The sequence below is a fragment of the Cajanus cajan genome, chromosome 1 (assembly GCF_000230855.2).
Source record: "Cajanus cajan strain Asha chromosome 1, NIPB_CcT2T_4, whole genome shotgun sequence".
NCBI classification, from domain to species: Eukaryota; Viridiplantae; Streptophyta; class Magnoliopsida; order Fabales; family Fabaceae; genus Cajanus; species Cajanus cajan.
Window position 1 is genome coordinate 9,122,383 of NC_138517.1, and position 18,099 is coordinate 9,140,481.

At 30.0% G+C, this 18,099-nt stretch overlaps 1 pseudogene; it reads right to left on the reverse strand.

Annotated features, from left to right (window-relative positions):
* Positions 1-2,287: 2,287 nt before the first annotated feature.
* Positions 2,288-2,929, reverse strand: LOC145957683 (protein FAR1-RELATED SEQUENCE 1-like; annotated as a pseudogene).
* Between the last annotated feature and the right edge of the window lie 15,170 nt (positions 2,930-18,099).

The window sequence follows — 18,099 nt, forward strand, 5'->3', positions numbered from 1 at the left end:
GTTAAAATATTAGATATTGCATTCACGTTCTTTTCTTCTCTTTTGTGATCGTAGACGCGCAACAACAAATATGATATTCGAACCCCCACTTCCCAATATGGCTACCACACTCGGCTCCATCAATGTCGTCTTCCCGTAGCTGGTGCTTTTTACATTCTCAGTTTGGGACTCTTAAATCTCTACCACACTCGGCTCCATCTCTACTTGGCCCTTTCCCTCTTCCTCCATGCTACGACGTCATCTTCTCACAGCCTGTGCATTTTGCATTCTCAGTTTGGGACTCTCAAATCTCTATACACCGTTATATTCCTTTGCCCTCAAAATGGGGTGCGTTCAATCTCTTTTTTGGTACTCGCTACACCATCCACATAACTCACTTTTTATAAATTTCTCTCGATTCAATTCAATTCAATTGTCTCTGTTTCAGATCCAAATTGGATGTCTACACCAAGTCTGCCATCAGAATGCAAGCAGGTTCTAGGATTGCCTTTGAACATGTTCGGTTTCTTTATTTTTTAATTTTTCTTTCTTTCATTTTCACGGATGTTGGTGTTGTGCAGGTAAGAACTTGGCTGAAAGCATTGTCTAAGAGAAGCTTGCAGCTTGTGTCAACAGGGTACCAGGTTAATATATTTCCCACCTTCTTTTACTTATAATCAATCATTCACTACACTTTTGTGCACCTGTGGTTTATAATTAGTAATATTTGCCAAGAGTTTGGTACTTCTAGAAATTTTATTATTGCAAGGAAGGAGACATACACTCTAGTATTGGTTCAAATTTATTTTGTAAATCAAACACTCTAGTATTGTTTCAAATTTATGAAAAAGAGTTTGTTCACATACTCACTATATAACCAACCATATTCAGTGTTCATGATAGTGATATGTTGAATTGGAATGTTTCTTTTAAATTTAAGAATACTTCTTAAAGTTAACTACCAGTCAATCTACTAAGACTATGCTCTTTCATTGTTGGAAATCTTAAGCACCGAACTTCCCAAAAGCTTATTCAAAATATCATCAATATAAATTAAGAAAGATAATTTTTAAAAGTTAAATACTTATAAGAAGTTAACTACGGTCAATCTACTAAGACTACTAAGCTCTTTTAAAAGTTAATAGGTTCTGCATGCACATTCATATGACTAAGGCATAAAATATTGGGTTCATTTGCTTAATTTTCTTTTAAATTTGTAATAAAATAATTACTTTTTTGTGTTTATTTAAACTTTTTTTAAATAACTCATATTTTCCTCTTAAAAGTATTTTTTAAAACACTTATTTTTTAATTTTAAAGAATTAAAGTTTTTTTTTAAAAAAAAACTATGCATTGCTAAGTTTTGGCTTATATTTAACTATTCAAAATAAAGGGGAAAAATATTCTACAGCACAATATTTTTCTCACTTGATTACTTGGTAATTCCTATCTGGGAATTCTCCTTTTGCCTCATTCAAATCTTGATTCTATGAATGCTAATTTTACTAAGGTTTAAAATGAAAGAGATTATCAATGATAATGAGATGGTGTAGTCGAGAAATTCAAATTCCTATCACATAAGCCAACCTACCTTTTTCTGCAGCACAAACATCATTTACATCATTTACTACTTTAGCATATATTTGCCACTCATTCTTGAAAGAATTACAAGGATAACTATATTATAATGGTTTCTCACTTTAGAGACTACTTTTTCTTCCAAATAGGAGAGTCTCATTTTCTTGAATATTTGTTAGTATCATTGGAAATTATTTATGAGAATGAAGGTTTCTCTATATTATAACTAATACAAAAGCCATGTCAATCATATGTTGTTTGTCCCTATGAACTTACCAATAGGATGAATTTTAACAAGAAATTGACAGTAGATAGATTTTTCTTTTGTAGTGAAAGGAAGTTTGGATCATACATGACTTTAAATAAATAAATGTGTCCAATAATTTCATCCAAGGTATCAATGCTCACTATTTCTTTCATCTTTTTTTCTCTTTGCTGTTAAAATCATAAGGTGATGATAGTGGTGAAATGAAGAAATTTTCATTTGTTGATACTTTCCATCTGAAAAAGATTTTGCAGCCATGCATGCAAGATAAGACACTGCAACATAATCTTGGTCCAACCAACAAGACATTGAGCCTAAATCATGAAATTTCTAACTGTGATCAAGAACGACATCTAATGTCATTCGATACTAATAGAAGTGCAATAAGACCTCCAAAATTGGCACAAAAGAATGACACAAGAGAATCAAAATCAAAAGCTGAAATCGAATATACTACCTATGGTTTTAATCTTTGCAAAAAAATTCTTTAGGAATATTGGATCCAGTAAAGGCATGTAAGTCATCTATTTTAGTTTATTTAGAATCCCCTTCAAAATCAACCAATTGTTTTTCAATATCCATGGTTCCATTTATCACTACAAGCAATTTTTCTTTACTTTGTCCAGCTTTGTCCATGCGCTTTAAAAAGTTTTCCCACGCATCTGAGATGAGCTTGCTTTCACTTTTTGGTTTAGAACACCTTTCCAAGACATTATCAGCAATATCAAAAATAGGTTTTCTATTTGCCAACTTAGTCCACCTATTCACAATATAATTACTTGGTATTTCATTTAAACCCTTCCCTTTTATAACACAAAGTATGTGTCTACATTGTATTCCATGAGATTTGAACATGTTGCATGAACAATCTGCATTGTGATATGAAGGATTATAAACCACTTCACATATTTTACCATTGACCTAGCTATTATCAATTACCTGCAATATTTCTTTTCCATCTTCCTCTTTCTTATTTTTAACTCCACAATCTAAAAATGCAATCCATAACTCATTTTGAAATATATAAAAATTCTCATGAGTATAAACATTTCTTCCATGCTTCTCCAAATCAGAATCCAACTTCAATGTCACATAGAATGAAGTGAATCATTATCATCAAGTGTAACATCCCAAAATCGCTGGGCTAGAGGCCCAATTGATTACCCGAAACGGGCCATTTCAAATGTGAAATGGGTCGTTCCGAAATAAGAGAAATGCCCAAAATTGGAGAAGCAGAACGGGCCTTTTTGGTTTGGAGAACGGGTCGTTCTGGTTTGAAGAACGGGACGTTTTGGTGGGAGAACGGGCCGTTCTACTGAGATTGAGAACGGGCCGTTCTGGTTTTGGAACGGGCTGTTCCAGTTGAGAATTTTGCGTAGTTTTGAAGGGTCCAAAACGACCGTTCCACTTTTGGAACGGGCCGTTCCAATAGGTGAGCCTGAAATCCTATAAATAGCGCCCCTCACCTCTCATTTTCACAAATCTCTCATTCTCTCTTCTTATTCTATTCTGTTCTCTCTTCTTTTCCTCTTCTTCTCTCTGAAGACCAAGGGACATTTAGAGGAGGAGACCAAGAGATTCCTGTTTTAGTTCAACTGCTGTTTATGGGCTTCAATTCTTCATCACAAATCGGCACCCATTCATTTTCCTAAAAAGTACAAAATATATAATTTAAGTAAAATGATAGAAAAAAACATGGTGTTAATAATAAAATCATAGCTTTTTTACAATCAAACAAAGTTACCTGAGGTGTGGGTGGCCTAGGACTTGTGGAGTTAAGGTTAGAACACTACAAAAAATATGCAATTTAACGACCACCAAAATCGGTCGCTAAATTGCAAAAATGGTCGCTATTTACATTAGCAACTGAATTAGCGACCGAATTTAATCAGTCGCTAAAACCCTGGTCGCTAAGCTATTTAGCGACGGAAAAATTTTCGATCGCTAATTAGCGACCGAAACTTTCTGTTGCTAATTCGGTCGCCACTACAAGAAAAATGCTGATTTCCAACGGAAATTTTCGACAGAAACATGTAAATTTCCGACGGATTTCAATCCGTCGAAAAAAGTGGCGTCGGAAAAAAAAAATTCGTCGGAAATAACTTTTCTGACGGAAAATTCCGTCAGAAATTTCCGAAGGAAAATTCTGTCAGAAATTTCCGACGGAAAATTTTGTCGAAAATTATAATTTTTTTTAATTTTAATAAATTTATTAATGTAACAATACTCATATTTGGCCTCCCAAGGGTTCCATTTCACGACTGTTTAGCGTGTTTTATCCTTACTTGTGCAATTTCTGAGAAACTTCCCAGAAGGTCACCCATCCCAGTACTACTCCAGGTCAAGCACGCTTAACTGTGAAGTTCTGATGAGTAAGCTACCGAAATGTATATGTATGTTGTCAGTATAACTTGTACAAATTAATTCATTTAAGTCATCATCAAATATACAATCTAATATTTGTATTATAATAATAATATATAATAATTTTATATTATGAATAATAATAATAATAATAATATATTTAATTATTATTTATTTATATGTACTCACTTTTATAATTAACATATACTTATTTCTATTTAAAATTATAATTTAAATTATTTAATTTTATAATTTATAATAATAATATAATTTTTAAAATTATAAATATTTATTTATTACATACTTATAAATTAAATTTTAACATTTTAAATAAATTATTAATTAATTTAATATATTTATTTAACTTAAATCAAACATATAAAATTCAAAAAATGTATTTATCCTTGTTTTTTTTCTTCTAATTATCAACTATTAATAAAATACTAACTTAAAATCTTATCTAATTATATATAATATTCTCATATCAAATTTAAAATCAGATATTAGTTATACAAAAATATTAAGATCATATAATAAATTGTCAATAAGATTTTAGTTAAATAATTTAAAATAATTAATGTTTTAATTATATTTTTAATTAGCAAATAATTTATTCCAAAACTAATTAATTTTTTATATATTAATTATTAGTAAAATTTAATAACTTTTAATTTAACAATTAATTAGATTGATGAAATTCAACACACACCATGAATTATTGAGCAGAATTACTTTACCAAGAGTTATTTTGTAAGTTATCTTAAATCAAACATATAAAATTTCAAAAAATGTATTTATCCTTGTTTTATTTTTTAATTATCAATGATTTTCAATTTAACGGTTGAATTTACAAAATTCACATTTAATATAAAGTTATTGAGCGGTGTAACACTTAGTAAAATTTACACCAGTATAATTATATCCCCCCTCATATATATATATATATATATATATATATATATATATATATATATATATATATATATATTAAATGTGACTTTTACTAAGTATTATACCGCTCAATAACTTTGTATTAAATGTGAATTTAGTAAATCCAACCGTTAGATTGAAAGTTCATATCTGTTATAGATTATATATACAAAACTTTATATTAATCCAAAATGATTTAATACTTCATTTTTATAAAACAAAATTGATGTAATATATTCATTTCAAAATACACTAAAATATGAACACTTTGATTACCTTCCAGTTGTTGTTCAATTTAACGGTTGGATTTACAAAATTCACATTTAATATAAAGTTATTGAGCAGCATAATACTTAGTAAAAGTTACACTGATATAATTATAACCCCCTATATTATATATATATATATATATATATATATATATATATATATATATATATATATATTTCAATCTCTTAAAATTTGTAAACAACGTTTTTGATCCTCGTAAAACAAACTAATTCTTATTTTGGTCTTTATAAAATATTTTTATTTGATTTTTTATTTTTCTAAAATTTAAAATCATTGTTGTTAGTCCTTAATAATCATTTTAAGATAGATAAATAGCATTTCTTTTAGTGATCTATAAAATGTTCTAGAGGTAACATGCATTGATAGGATATTGCTAACAATTGTGAGTAACATCTAGAATGATCATTTAACTTTTTAATAACTAAATAAGTAGTTAAAAATTATCACATGATAATATAGATTAAAGAAGATAGTTCCAAATTTTAGAAGATGAAAAATAAAGAAAAAAGTTTACTTAAACCAAAATCAAGACTTGCTCATTTTTCTAGAATTAAAAACATTTTTAAACTTAAAAATAAGTATAAAATTGACTATGGTTGACAAATATCCATTATGTGACATGTTTGAAGTGTACTAAAATTATATAATCTATTATAAATTTGACATAGTTGCTAATATAAATGAAGGTGCTCCAAATAAACATAACATAATTGATTATATCAATTAATTATAATACTAAATTATATAAAAAAAATACTATATATAAAAGAAGAGAAAGAGATAATATAATAATTAGTTAAATTATTTAATTTTTTATAAATTTTTTAATCACATAAAGTACAATTTTAAAATATTAAATATCTTTTATTTTTTACTTAATTCTCCTGTATTAAATAGCTAGTTACGATTTTTACTTTAATTGTCAACTTTTTTTATTAAACCATTTCTCATATATTTTATTTTCTTTTATTACTTCACTCTTTCAATAGAGCATTAATTTTTATACAATTAAATAATATAAAAAAAGCATTGTATTTTCTATTTATTATTATTTTCTTAAACCTAACAAATTAATAAAGTATATATACATCTCTTGTGAAGTCCCACATCGGTTAGGAAGGAGAACGAAGCATGCCATATATATGGGTGTGGATACCTTCCTTGTGTGGACGCGTTTTGGGGTGGCATGCGTGCCATTGCCAGAAGCAAAACCGTGAGGGCTGCGGCCAAAGCGGACAATATCCACATGCGGGTTGCTGGGCTGTTACATTTGGTATCAGAGCCGGGACCCGGGCCGGTGTGCCAGCGAGGGCGCTGGACTCCCTTGAGGGGGGGTGGATTGCCAGAAGCAAAACCGTGAGGGCTGCGGCCAAAGCGGACAATATCCACATGCAGGTTGCTGGGCTGTTACATTTGGTATCAGAGCCGGGACCCGGGCCGGTGTGCCAGCGAGGGCGCTGGACTCCCTTGAGGGGGGGTGGATTGTGAAGTCCCACATCGGTTAGGAAGGAGAACGAAGCATGCCATATATATGGGTGTGGATACCTTCCTTGTGTGGACGCGTTTTGGGGTGGCATGCGTGCCATTGCCAGAAGCAAAACCGTGAGGGCTGCGGCCAAAGCGGACAATATCCACATGCGGGTTGCTGGGCTGTTACATCTCTTGTTATCATATCATATATTATTTTAAAGTGGGCTTATGTTATTTTAGATGGGACCAGGTTGATCAATGGTGTGTGATTGATGAAGGAACCAACCAACATCATTAGAATGGTATAAGGTCTGCACCGAATATACTACGTTTGATCATTTTTATATTTTTAATACTGTTAAATTATTATAAAATAAGTCTTTATGATTGTAGTTCTACCCAAACATTTAAAAAATGTCTATGATAGATAAATAAGTCATACTTAAGATATATATTTTTAAAGAAAGTTGGGTTCAAACTAACTAAATTATAATAAAATATAATGTGACCTAATTTATTTTCATCTTTAATATTAATCGTACATATAAAAAACTTGTAATAAATAATTATAATATATATTTATTTCTTTAAAAGTTATATATAAAACTTTTAATACTACAAATATATATAAGAAATTAAAAATAATAAATTAAAAATAAGAAATTAAAAATAAAAAATAAAAATAATTAAAAATAAGAAATTTCCAACAGATTTATATTTCCGTCGGAAATTTCCGACGGAATATTCTATCAGAAATTTTTTGTCGGAAATTTCTGACGGATTTATAAATCCGTCGAAAATTTCCGACGGATTTATAAATCCGTTGAAAAATTCTGACGGAATATTCCGTCAGAAATTTTCTGTCAAAAATTTTTGACGGATTTATTTTTCGTCAGAAATTTCCGACTGAAAATTTCTGACGAAAAATTCTGTCAGAAATTTCCGACGGATTTATATTTCCGTCTGAAATTTCCGATGGATCCAAATCCGTCAGAAATTTTCCGTCGGAAATTTACGATTTTTTTGTAGTGCGCTAAATGGTTGAAAAGATTTTCGTCCCTGAAGTGTATGGGACCAAATTAGTGACCGAAAAAATCGGTCGCTAAATATTTATTTTTTATTTTATTAAATTTTATAGACATCGCAAAATTGGTTGCTAAGAATCACTCATATTTGGCCTCTTAAGGATTTTATTTCATAATACTTAAGTTTTTAGCATGTTTTGTCCTTAATTACACAATTTTTGAACACTTCCCAAGAGGTCACCCATCCCTATATTACTCCAAGTCAAGCACGCTTAACAATGAAGTTCTTCTGAGATAAGCTACCGAAAAGAAAATCTATGTTGTTAGTATAAGTAGTACAAATTAATTCATTTAAGTCATCCTCAACTATCCAATCTCATACTTATATTATTTTTGGATCCTTATCATTTTTGGTATATCTAGACCGTTATAAATATATAATAATTATATTACTAATAATAATAATTATATTATATTTAATTAATCTTTATTTATATATATAGACTTATTTTTATAATTAATAATCTACTTATTTCTATTTAAAATTAATTTTATGATACAATTTAAATTATTTATTATAAATAATAACACTGATATAATTTTTACTAAGTATTACACCGCTCAAAATTTGTATTAAATGTGAATTTTGTAAATCCAACAGATAGATTGAAAGTTCATATCACTTTATATGTTTATATCAATTTTTGTTAAAATTGAACAACAACTTAAAAGTAATCAAATTGCTCATATTTTATTTGGAATGTATATATTACGTTAATTTTTTTACAAGAATGAAGTATCAAATCATCTTGAATTCATATAAGATTTTGTATATATGATCTAAGCATAAAAAACTTTCAATCTAACTGTTGAATTTATAAAATTCACATTTAATATAAAGTTATTGAGCGGATTAATACTTAGTAAAAGTTACACCAATGTTATTATAACCTTTCTCTTTTAAAATATTATTTTTATAAATTAAATTTTAACATTTTAAATAAATTATTAATTAACTTAATATATTTATTCATCTTAAATCTAATATATAAAATTCCAAAAATGTATTTATCCTTGTTTTATTTTCTACATATCAACCATTAATAAAATACTAATTTAAAATTTAAATATAAAAATTTATTTAAAAATAAAGTTATCATAAGTTAGAAATATATATTATAAATATGGATCAAAATAAATAAGAAATTTTAACTAATATTTAGTGACCGAATATAATTTCGTTGCTAATTTTAACTAATATTTAGCGACCGAATAAAATAACATCGCTAATTATAAATAATATTTAGTGATCGAATTTAATTCTGTCGCTAAAAAAATTAAAATTTCTGATTTAGAGATCGAATTCAATTTCGTCACTAATTTTAACTAATATTTAGCGACTGAATTTAATTTCGTCGCTAAAAATTCAAAATTTCTGAATTAGCGACCGAATTGAATTCGGTCGCTAAATTTAACTAATATTTAGCGACTGAATTCAATTCCGTCATTAAAAAAATTAAACTTTCTAATTTAGCAACCAAATTCAATTCCGTCGCTAATTTTAACTACTATTTAGCGACCAAATTCAATTCTGTCGCTAAATTTAACTACTATTTAGCGACCGAATTCAGTTCCGTCGCTAAAAAATCAAAATTACAATTTAGCGACCGAAATAGCGACTGAATTCAATTTCGTCACTAACTTTAACTACTAGTGCCACGCCGGGCGCGACTAGGAGTGCGTCGGGCGCGAAGGTGATGTTGAGTCATATGTTGTTAAATGTGGTGAATTGTTGAGAAATGATGTTTTATGCTGAGCTGGGCGGTTATTGATGAATATTAATGCTGAATTAAAATATTGCTATACTGGGGACTGTTGAGCTGAGTTGTGAGTAGTAAGTTGTGTTGTATACTACTTAGCTGTGCTATATGCTGATTTGTTGTGTTGTGTTTTGAGCTATGTTAGCTCGGTCGTGAGTTGTTTGGCTGTACTGCTTAATGCTGAGTTGTATGCTGATATAGCCGCTAAGCGGTGCTGTTATAGCCGCTAAGTCGGTGCTGTTATTGCCACTAAGCGGTGCTGTTATTGCCACTAGAGTGGTGCTGTTATGGCTACTATGTAGTGCTAGTATTGTCGCTTTGCGGTACTGATATTGCTGAATGTTGTGATGTAGTATAAGCTGGTTGATGTGCTGATAGCTGTAGCTGTTTACCATTCATATTGTTATATATGTATATTGATTTCTTTTCACTAGCTTACCCTTTGTTGTTTCCATTGTGTTTGGGCTGCGATGATCATATTGTTATATGGGAGCAGAGCAAGGATAGGTTGGTGGCTGGTGGTAAGTCTGCAGCTGGCAGATAGAGCTGATCCTTTCGGGTGTTTTGTTGTTTTAGCTACTTGGTGTAGTAGCATTGATGTATTTTGTACACTTTGACTCTAGCCAGACTTGGACCTTGTATATATATATATATATATATATATATATATATATATTCTAGACACTATATGTATACACTTGTTCCTTTCTGTGTGGTATTCTGGTGTGCTGTGCTGTGTGTAGTGACTAGTCGGGTCGTTACAATTCTAGCTTAAAAAAATAACTAAAATCATTCTTTCAAACGGGTCGTTTCAGATGTCAACTTATGCGTAAAACCTTAACTCTAGAACGGTCCGTTCTTAGCCCATTTTTATTTTAAAAAAAAAGACTCTATGTGTTTAAGCAGAACGGCCAGTTCTGCTTTCGGAACGGGCCGTTCCACTTCCAGCATTTGCCCAAAATGGGCCACAAACCCGGAAAAAAAAATTAAAACAACTCAAAATTCGGTTCCGCGAGAACCGAATTCTGATAAAAAAAAATATTGAAGCCCAGAATTCGGTTCCTGGGGAATCGAATTCTGAGCATGAACAATGATTGATTCTAGCTGAGTAAATAAAGTTACACAGATGTTACTTTTGTAATTTTTATAAAAAAAATATTATTTATGTAAAAAATTCCCATAAATCTTATAATAGAAGAATGCGAATTGTTGGTGTTGTTAATTAAAGGGGGAAAAGAGTGTGATTTCTGGTGGGTTTAGGGTTTAGTGTTTAATAAGGTAGAAAACATGTCAAGAACTGTATATGACAACATGACTGGCTGATGGAGATTTTTGTCCACAAATCCTCATTTACCTGTCCCAAAATTTTGGTTCTTTGAAAGTACCCGTTGTTGATTCTCGTGCCTTCTCTATTATATAATAAATAAAAACATGTATTTAATTAATATGTCATTTATTTATTAATATTATAATTAAGTTCTTATATTTTTTTAATAATTCCTTTAATTTTATCTTTCCTTTTTACTTTTTTTATTCAAATGTTTTCCCTCTTTTTTGAATCCAATTAATATTTTTTTTGAAGCATAATTTTTTTACATGATTATTTATTTTAAATTTTTCAAATGTTAATTAAGTAAAAATCATTAAAGTTATTTTAATTTCTTAAATTTTAGTTGAAAAAGATATAATAAATATATAAATATATATTAATAACTATTTTTGGTGCATTTACATGTAAAAGTATAAATTTGTGTCTTTTTATTTTTAATTATGTTCTTTATAATATTATTTTCTACTATTTTTTATAGCTTACCCTTTATATATTTTTTTTAAAATATTAATCTATTATCATTGTAGTAATGTTTTTTTAATTTTAAATTTATGGTATTTATCTGCTATTAGTTTTTTATTTGAATCATATATATAGTCACAATTGAATTTCTTTTAAATAATTATTTTTAAAAAAAATTAAGATATTAATCAAAATAAAAATTTTAAAATTATTTCGATTTCATGTGTTTTAAGTAAATAATATATATATGTATATACATATATATATATATATATATATATATATATTAATAATTAGATTTGGTACCATATATAAATATGTAAAAAAAATTATTTTTTAGTATTTTTTAATTCTTATAAAACTTTGTAATTATCTTTATTATTATAACAATTTATTAGTACATATTAATTTTTTATTATGTTTATTTTATAGTATATATATATATATATATATATATATATACTATTTTAGATTATTAATATATTATCGTTATAATAATATTTTCATTTCTTAAAATTATATCATTAGTTTTCTACTTTTGTTTTTTTTTTTATGATATCAGAGTTACTAAAATTCATTGATAATTTGTTGAACAAATATAAGAAGGAATGTGTTTGTATTACACGCACTAGCTTGAAATTCAGTCGTCCTTACAAGTTTGTGGGTTACTGAATTTGTTTGTCTTCTAGCAAAACTAACCATACAGTTTTCTAATCTAGCTAAAAGAGTTTTTTACAGATACTAATAATAACACCAAATTTGGATAAATCACAATGGTGACTATTTAAGCTATGAGAAACACGAATACAAATCAATTTCAAATAATGTAACAATATTGAGGGTTCTTCTTCCACACATTTTAACACCTCTAGGGCCCCAAAGCTTCACACTCATGAGCCTTAGGAAACATATACAAATGGCAGGTTCTAACTTTAATGAAGGAGCCCATATGATCACAAGCACATGCTAACACTAAAGGAACCATGCAACGTGAACCATGTAGCATCATGAGACCATTATAAACAAAAGGTTGTTAGTAATGTTGCATTTGGGATCTATCAGACTGATGAGGGGCTTTCATTTTGAGACTATATATATATATAAACACACACACATACGCATTAGTTCTCATAACTATCATAAGCTAATACATGAACTCTTGCACATGCACTATGCAATGGGTACATGAGTTACAATTAATCATGCATGTGACACCAATTAAAATCAATTGTTAATTGTTAATTATTTCTTAAAGGCTAAGTAGCCTAGGAGTCTATGCTAAGTCATACACTTATTGTGTAAGCTCTACTCCAAGCACACAATGGGCGAAAATGGGCTTTAATAAACCTGATTGTCCCCAAGGACTAATCCCTAAGTTTTACACAAGGGGGTCTTTCCTAATGATGATCTCATATCATACTCTTCCAAACAAGTATGCATGTACGTCATCAACTATTCCCAATTATTTAATTGACAAACTCAATTGTATCAATTAGATATTAACAATTAGTAGTACAGAGATCCAATCAATCAATTCATACATAACTCATAATCGTATTGATAGCATACTTACATACTATAACTAGTTATCAATATTAATTAGTACAATAATTAAATATGTTCGTAGTTTAAACACTACAATTATGCAACATGATTCGATACACCTCCAAATATAATTATTATAAAATTGTCTAATAATAACCATATATTAATACCTCAATCATAGTCACTAACATATCAACATCACTAAGCATTTAAATCAATAACTTAACTAATTTAGCAACATTAATGATATCACACATTAAGTCCTTAGGCATCGTTGTCACCAAAACAACACCTTAAATCATTAACAATCAACTTACATCATAGTTTATTCACAATTGATTTCTCCTATGGTTTATCTTTCCTAAACACTAAATATAGGTACCTCAAACCATTTATAAGATCAAACACGTAAAGGGTAAAACCATTCAATACTAACACTATGAATCATAATCCCAAGCCACACCACTAAAACACTCTGGCTATAATTATTATAAGAACATTCATCACCACTATATCTTTTGAACATTAACTTAAATATTTCCTTATCATTACTAGATTGTATACCTAAGCTAATCATAGTTATCTCAAACTCATAAGTATAACTCATCTTAAGCAATAAAAGTGATAAAATGGATAAAAGACAAGAAAGTAATGGAAAAAAAAAAGCAACAAAATGAGTCACATCCATGACTCATTGATCACAATTATGACACTGGTCACTTGTGTCTACTTATTAATCACGCATGTGACTAGCTCGACGAATTCCAAGAGAAAGGTTAGGGTCAGGTTAGGGTTAGGATGCATCACAGCCATGACTCATTAGTCATGCCTGTGATGCCCATGACTCGTCACTCATGCTTGTGACTAACCAATCACAACCATGATTCCACGATCACACCCATGCATGACAAAATCTAACAAATATGATTTGATTATTTCAATCTCTTGTCTCGTCTTATATATCCAAGTTCACCAAAAGTGACCATTCCATTCAATCATAGATTTAAAACCTAAAAATCACTCTATTAAGCCAACAATTACATATATTCACATGCTCATACTGACTCCTCATACATACACCAAAATAATTTTTTTTAGGATTCTCATAGAAATCAATGGGTCATCCAAGATTCACAAGATTAATTTAATATACAAAATTAACCACACATATACATTAATAACATAAAATAGAGCACTGAAGAATCATATGGAAGATAAAAACACAACAAAAGTCACAAATTGGGATTTTTCCCTTCATACAACACATGCAGTAGAGAAGAGATTGGTGGTCAATCTCACAAGCTAACATACATCATACGCCCAAATCGAGACTACTTATTCCCTCTTATCTCGATGAAACCTAGAAGATGAATGTGGATCTCTAGAGTGTTCTCTAGCAGTCTTTGGTTCTCCCCTTTCTCCAAAGCATGAAGCATAAAAGAAAGTATTGAAAAGTGTGAAAATAAGAAATTAACGTAATCCCTCTTTTAAAAATCTAACCCTCATTTAACCCTTCAATAAAAATATTTAATCATAGTTTTCTTTTCCTTTCCCTCAAATATTAAAATTTATAAATAAATAATATATCAAACAAACCCAACCTAATTATAAATAAAATAAAAAATATAAGCAATTATAATAAAAACACATCTTTTCCAAAAAAAAAAACATACTTTTAATTACATAAATAATTAGAACATGTATTTTCTCAAAATGATTTCTATAACAAAATAACTTGACAAATCTTCTTTATTAATAAAAACACTCATAATTTGTTAATGCATATAGTTAATTTGTTGTGTATATGCAATTAATTTGTTGGGTTGTGTGGTGCATATGCCATGTTGTAGTGTTGTTGAAGTTGAATATTAAGTTGTGCATGTAACATGTTGATGTTTATGATGTTCACTTGCTACGTTGAATTATGATGAGTTGCATTATAATGTTGTTCTAGTTAAGTATCATGGTGTATTCTATTAACAAGTTGCCCGCTAATGTTATGTTGAAGTAAATAAGTTGCTTATGTTGGTAATATAGTAGTTTCATTCTTATACTGATGATTTGTTGATTATTTTGAATACTAGTTTACCCTTCCATATTTCTATTTTGTTAGACTACAATAATCATATTTAGTATAAGAGTAAAACAAGGATAGGTTACCGATGGAACTCCTTTTGAGGTGATGTTGGTGATGACAACGTTGACCATTTTTGAGCTACGCGTGTATCTGGTATGTAGACGTTGCTTGATCGACAACTAAAATTGTTTATACTCTTTTATCGGATTACTATGTGTGAATGTGTGTGTATATATCTATCTATCTATAAGTGTAATAACCTAAAGAGTCATTACATTTTAAGAAAAATTGTTATTTCTTAATTACGAAAAAATAGTATTATAATTAATATTTGAGATATGAAAAATATTATTAAAATATTAATAATTATAAAGAAATAATCATATAAATTTTAATTTTCAACCAAATAAATATTACTAATAATTTTGAAAGAATAAAAAATTAATATTATAAAATTTCATTAATTTCAAGAAATATAAAAACGTTACTACACTAATAATATATTAATAATATTAATAAAATAAAAATAGCAGAAGATTTATATTATAAGTTGAAAAAAAAAAACAAATTACTAAAATGATAATATCTTAATGATCTAAAATAGTAAAAAATAATATTATAAAATAAATCAAATAAAAATTCTAAAAGAAACTATTTATACCCATTATGTACAAGTACTAAAGTTTAAATATTAGTATATTTATTCTATGTTGTTTAATTAAAATACAAGAAATTAAAATAATTTTAGAAATTTGTATAATACCGTAACAACTTCTTGTTAACATATTGTTAACAAAGTTTGTTATTATATAAGATATAATTCTGAAGTTGTTATGTAAATTAGAAAAGATTGATTATTTATTTTTCTGTTAGAATCTAAGAGATATCTTAGGAACAATTTTGTGTATATAAACAATAGACTATTGAGGAATAAAAGCCATCTGGAACCATTTTTCACATGGTATCAAAGCAAACATGGCAGACATAATGGATAAAGGTGCTCAGAAGAAAAAGCCTTCGCCTTACGACTTGAATTCCAGTGACAATCCTGGAAACGTGATCGCCCAAGTACAGCTGAAAGGCGACAACTATGATGAATGGGCTAGAGCTATGAAAAGGTATTTGCGAGCAAGAAGAAAATGGTGCTTCATTGATGGAACACTACTACAATAACAACATTTTACATCGGTTCTTTTAACTATTCTACATCGGTTTTGAAACCGATGTAGTTACAGATGACGTAGAATGTGTAAGATATTCTACATCGGTTATTGAACCGTTGTAGAAAGTGAGCAAAACTACATCAGTTCTTTTATCACCCGATGTAAAATGTTGAACGTGATTGAATTAATTTTTTTTTATCAAAACTACTTTTTAGCAGGCTTTAATCTCTGTGATAGCAGGCTCTTTATCCTTTTTTTATTATATAAAACCATTTTTTCATCATTCCCATAACACGGTCATAGCTCTTGCAATTGCCACCGTTTGCTTCTATCCTCTAGATAGTTGAATCCTTCTCTCCCCTACTACTGTGTCATAGCCCTGCATATATAAAATAATGCTCTCAACAATTCATATGCTATCTAAATAACTTGTACTAATTCAGAATTTTTAATATACACACCAATTGCAAACTACTAATGAAAAAGACAAGATTTGAAAATTAGAAAGTTACCTTGCCGTGGTCAATGGTCAAACAAAGATCTCTGAATATTTGAACTTCAGGTCTGGAAGGATACTTGAAAATGACATGGTTAAATTCAATCTCTCCTCCCTTGACTTCTTCTAGTGTCAATCCAGATTCATCACTTGGGTCTATTTGTGATTTTCGATCAATAATAATAGCAAATATGGAAGCAGCATCACTTTTTGAATTAGATGAATCAGGGACCAAAGAACCAGATTGAGAAATTCCCATAGCTGCCATGCTGAGAGCAAAAAATACCTGGAAATCAGAAATCAATATCATCAATACAAGAAAACACACATGGACCCTCTCCTAATCGCACTCCTCTCTCTCCTCCCTCTCCTCCTCTTCCTCCTCCATCGCTCCAAGGCCCAAGCCCCGAAAGAGGCCCCATCAATCCCCGGCGCGTGGCCCATCCTTGGCCACCTCCCCCTCCCTTGGCCACGCGAATAGCTTGAACCAAATTGGCGAGAAATCGAAAATCAAAACAAATGAAAAAAAAAAAGCAGATTTGGAGTTTTCAGATCTAAAAGAGAAGAAGAGGGTTTCACAAAGCGAAAATGGAATACATAAATGCTTACTTGTGGATGGACGAAAGGCTGCATTTTTCGCAAAGCAGATTATGAGGAAGACAAGGAGTGCGTCGGCGAAGAGAAGAGCGAATGCGAAGGGTGTTTTGGGGTTTTGGAGTAGAGAGGTTCTTCCTCTTGTTGCTTGCGGCGGCTACCAAAGTTGCTGAGTGAAATCACTACTACAAGGTGTTCTCGGGGTTGACGACGGCCTGGTGCTTGGCGATTTGGCCGATGAGCCTGTCGCCGTTCTTAGTGTAGGCGACGACGGAGGGGGTGGTTTGCTGGCCCTCGGTGTTGGTGATGATGGTGGGCTTGCCGCCCTCCATGGCGGCGACGACGGAGTTGATGGTCCCCAAATCGATGCCGATGACTTTCTCATTGACGACTCTGAGAGGGGGAACTCTCTGAGGGGTGGTCTTGACCTTGATGAAGGCCTTGGTTTTAAGCCTCTGACCTAGGAATAGGATTCTGGAACCAGCGAAGGAGGGGGTTCCAAGGCCGTGTATTTGGGCGCTTGAGCAAGCCATTACTGCGTGAAGTGGAGGATTCTAGGGATTTTGGTGTTCGCATATAGGGTCTATTTCTACATCGGTCGTAAAGAAAAACCGATGTAGAATAATTCCTGATTCTATTTCTACATCGGTTATAAGCAAAACCGATGTAGAATATATTTGTATTTTTTATTTATTTACAAGTTTGCCACC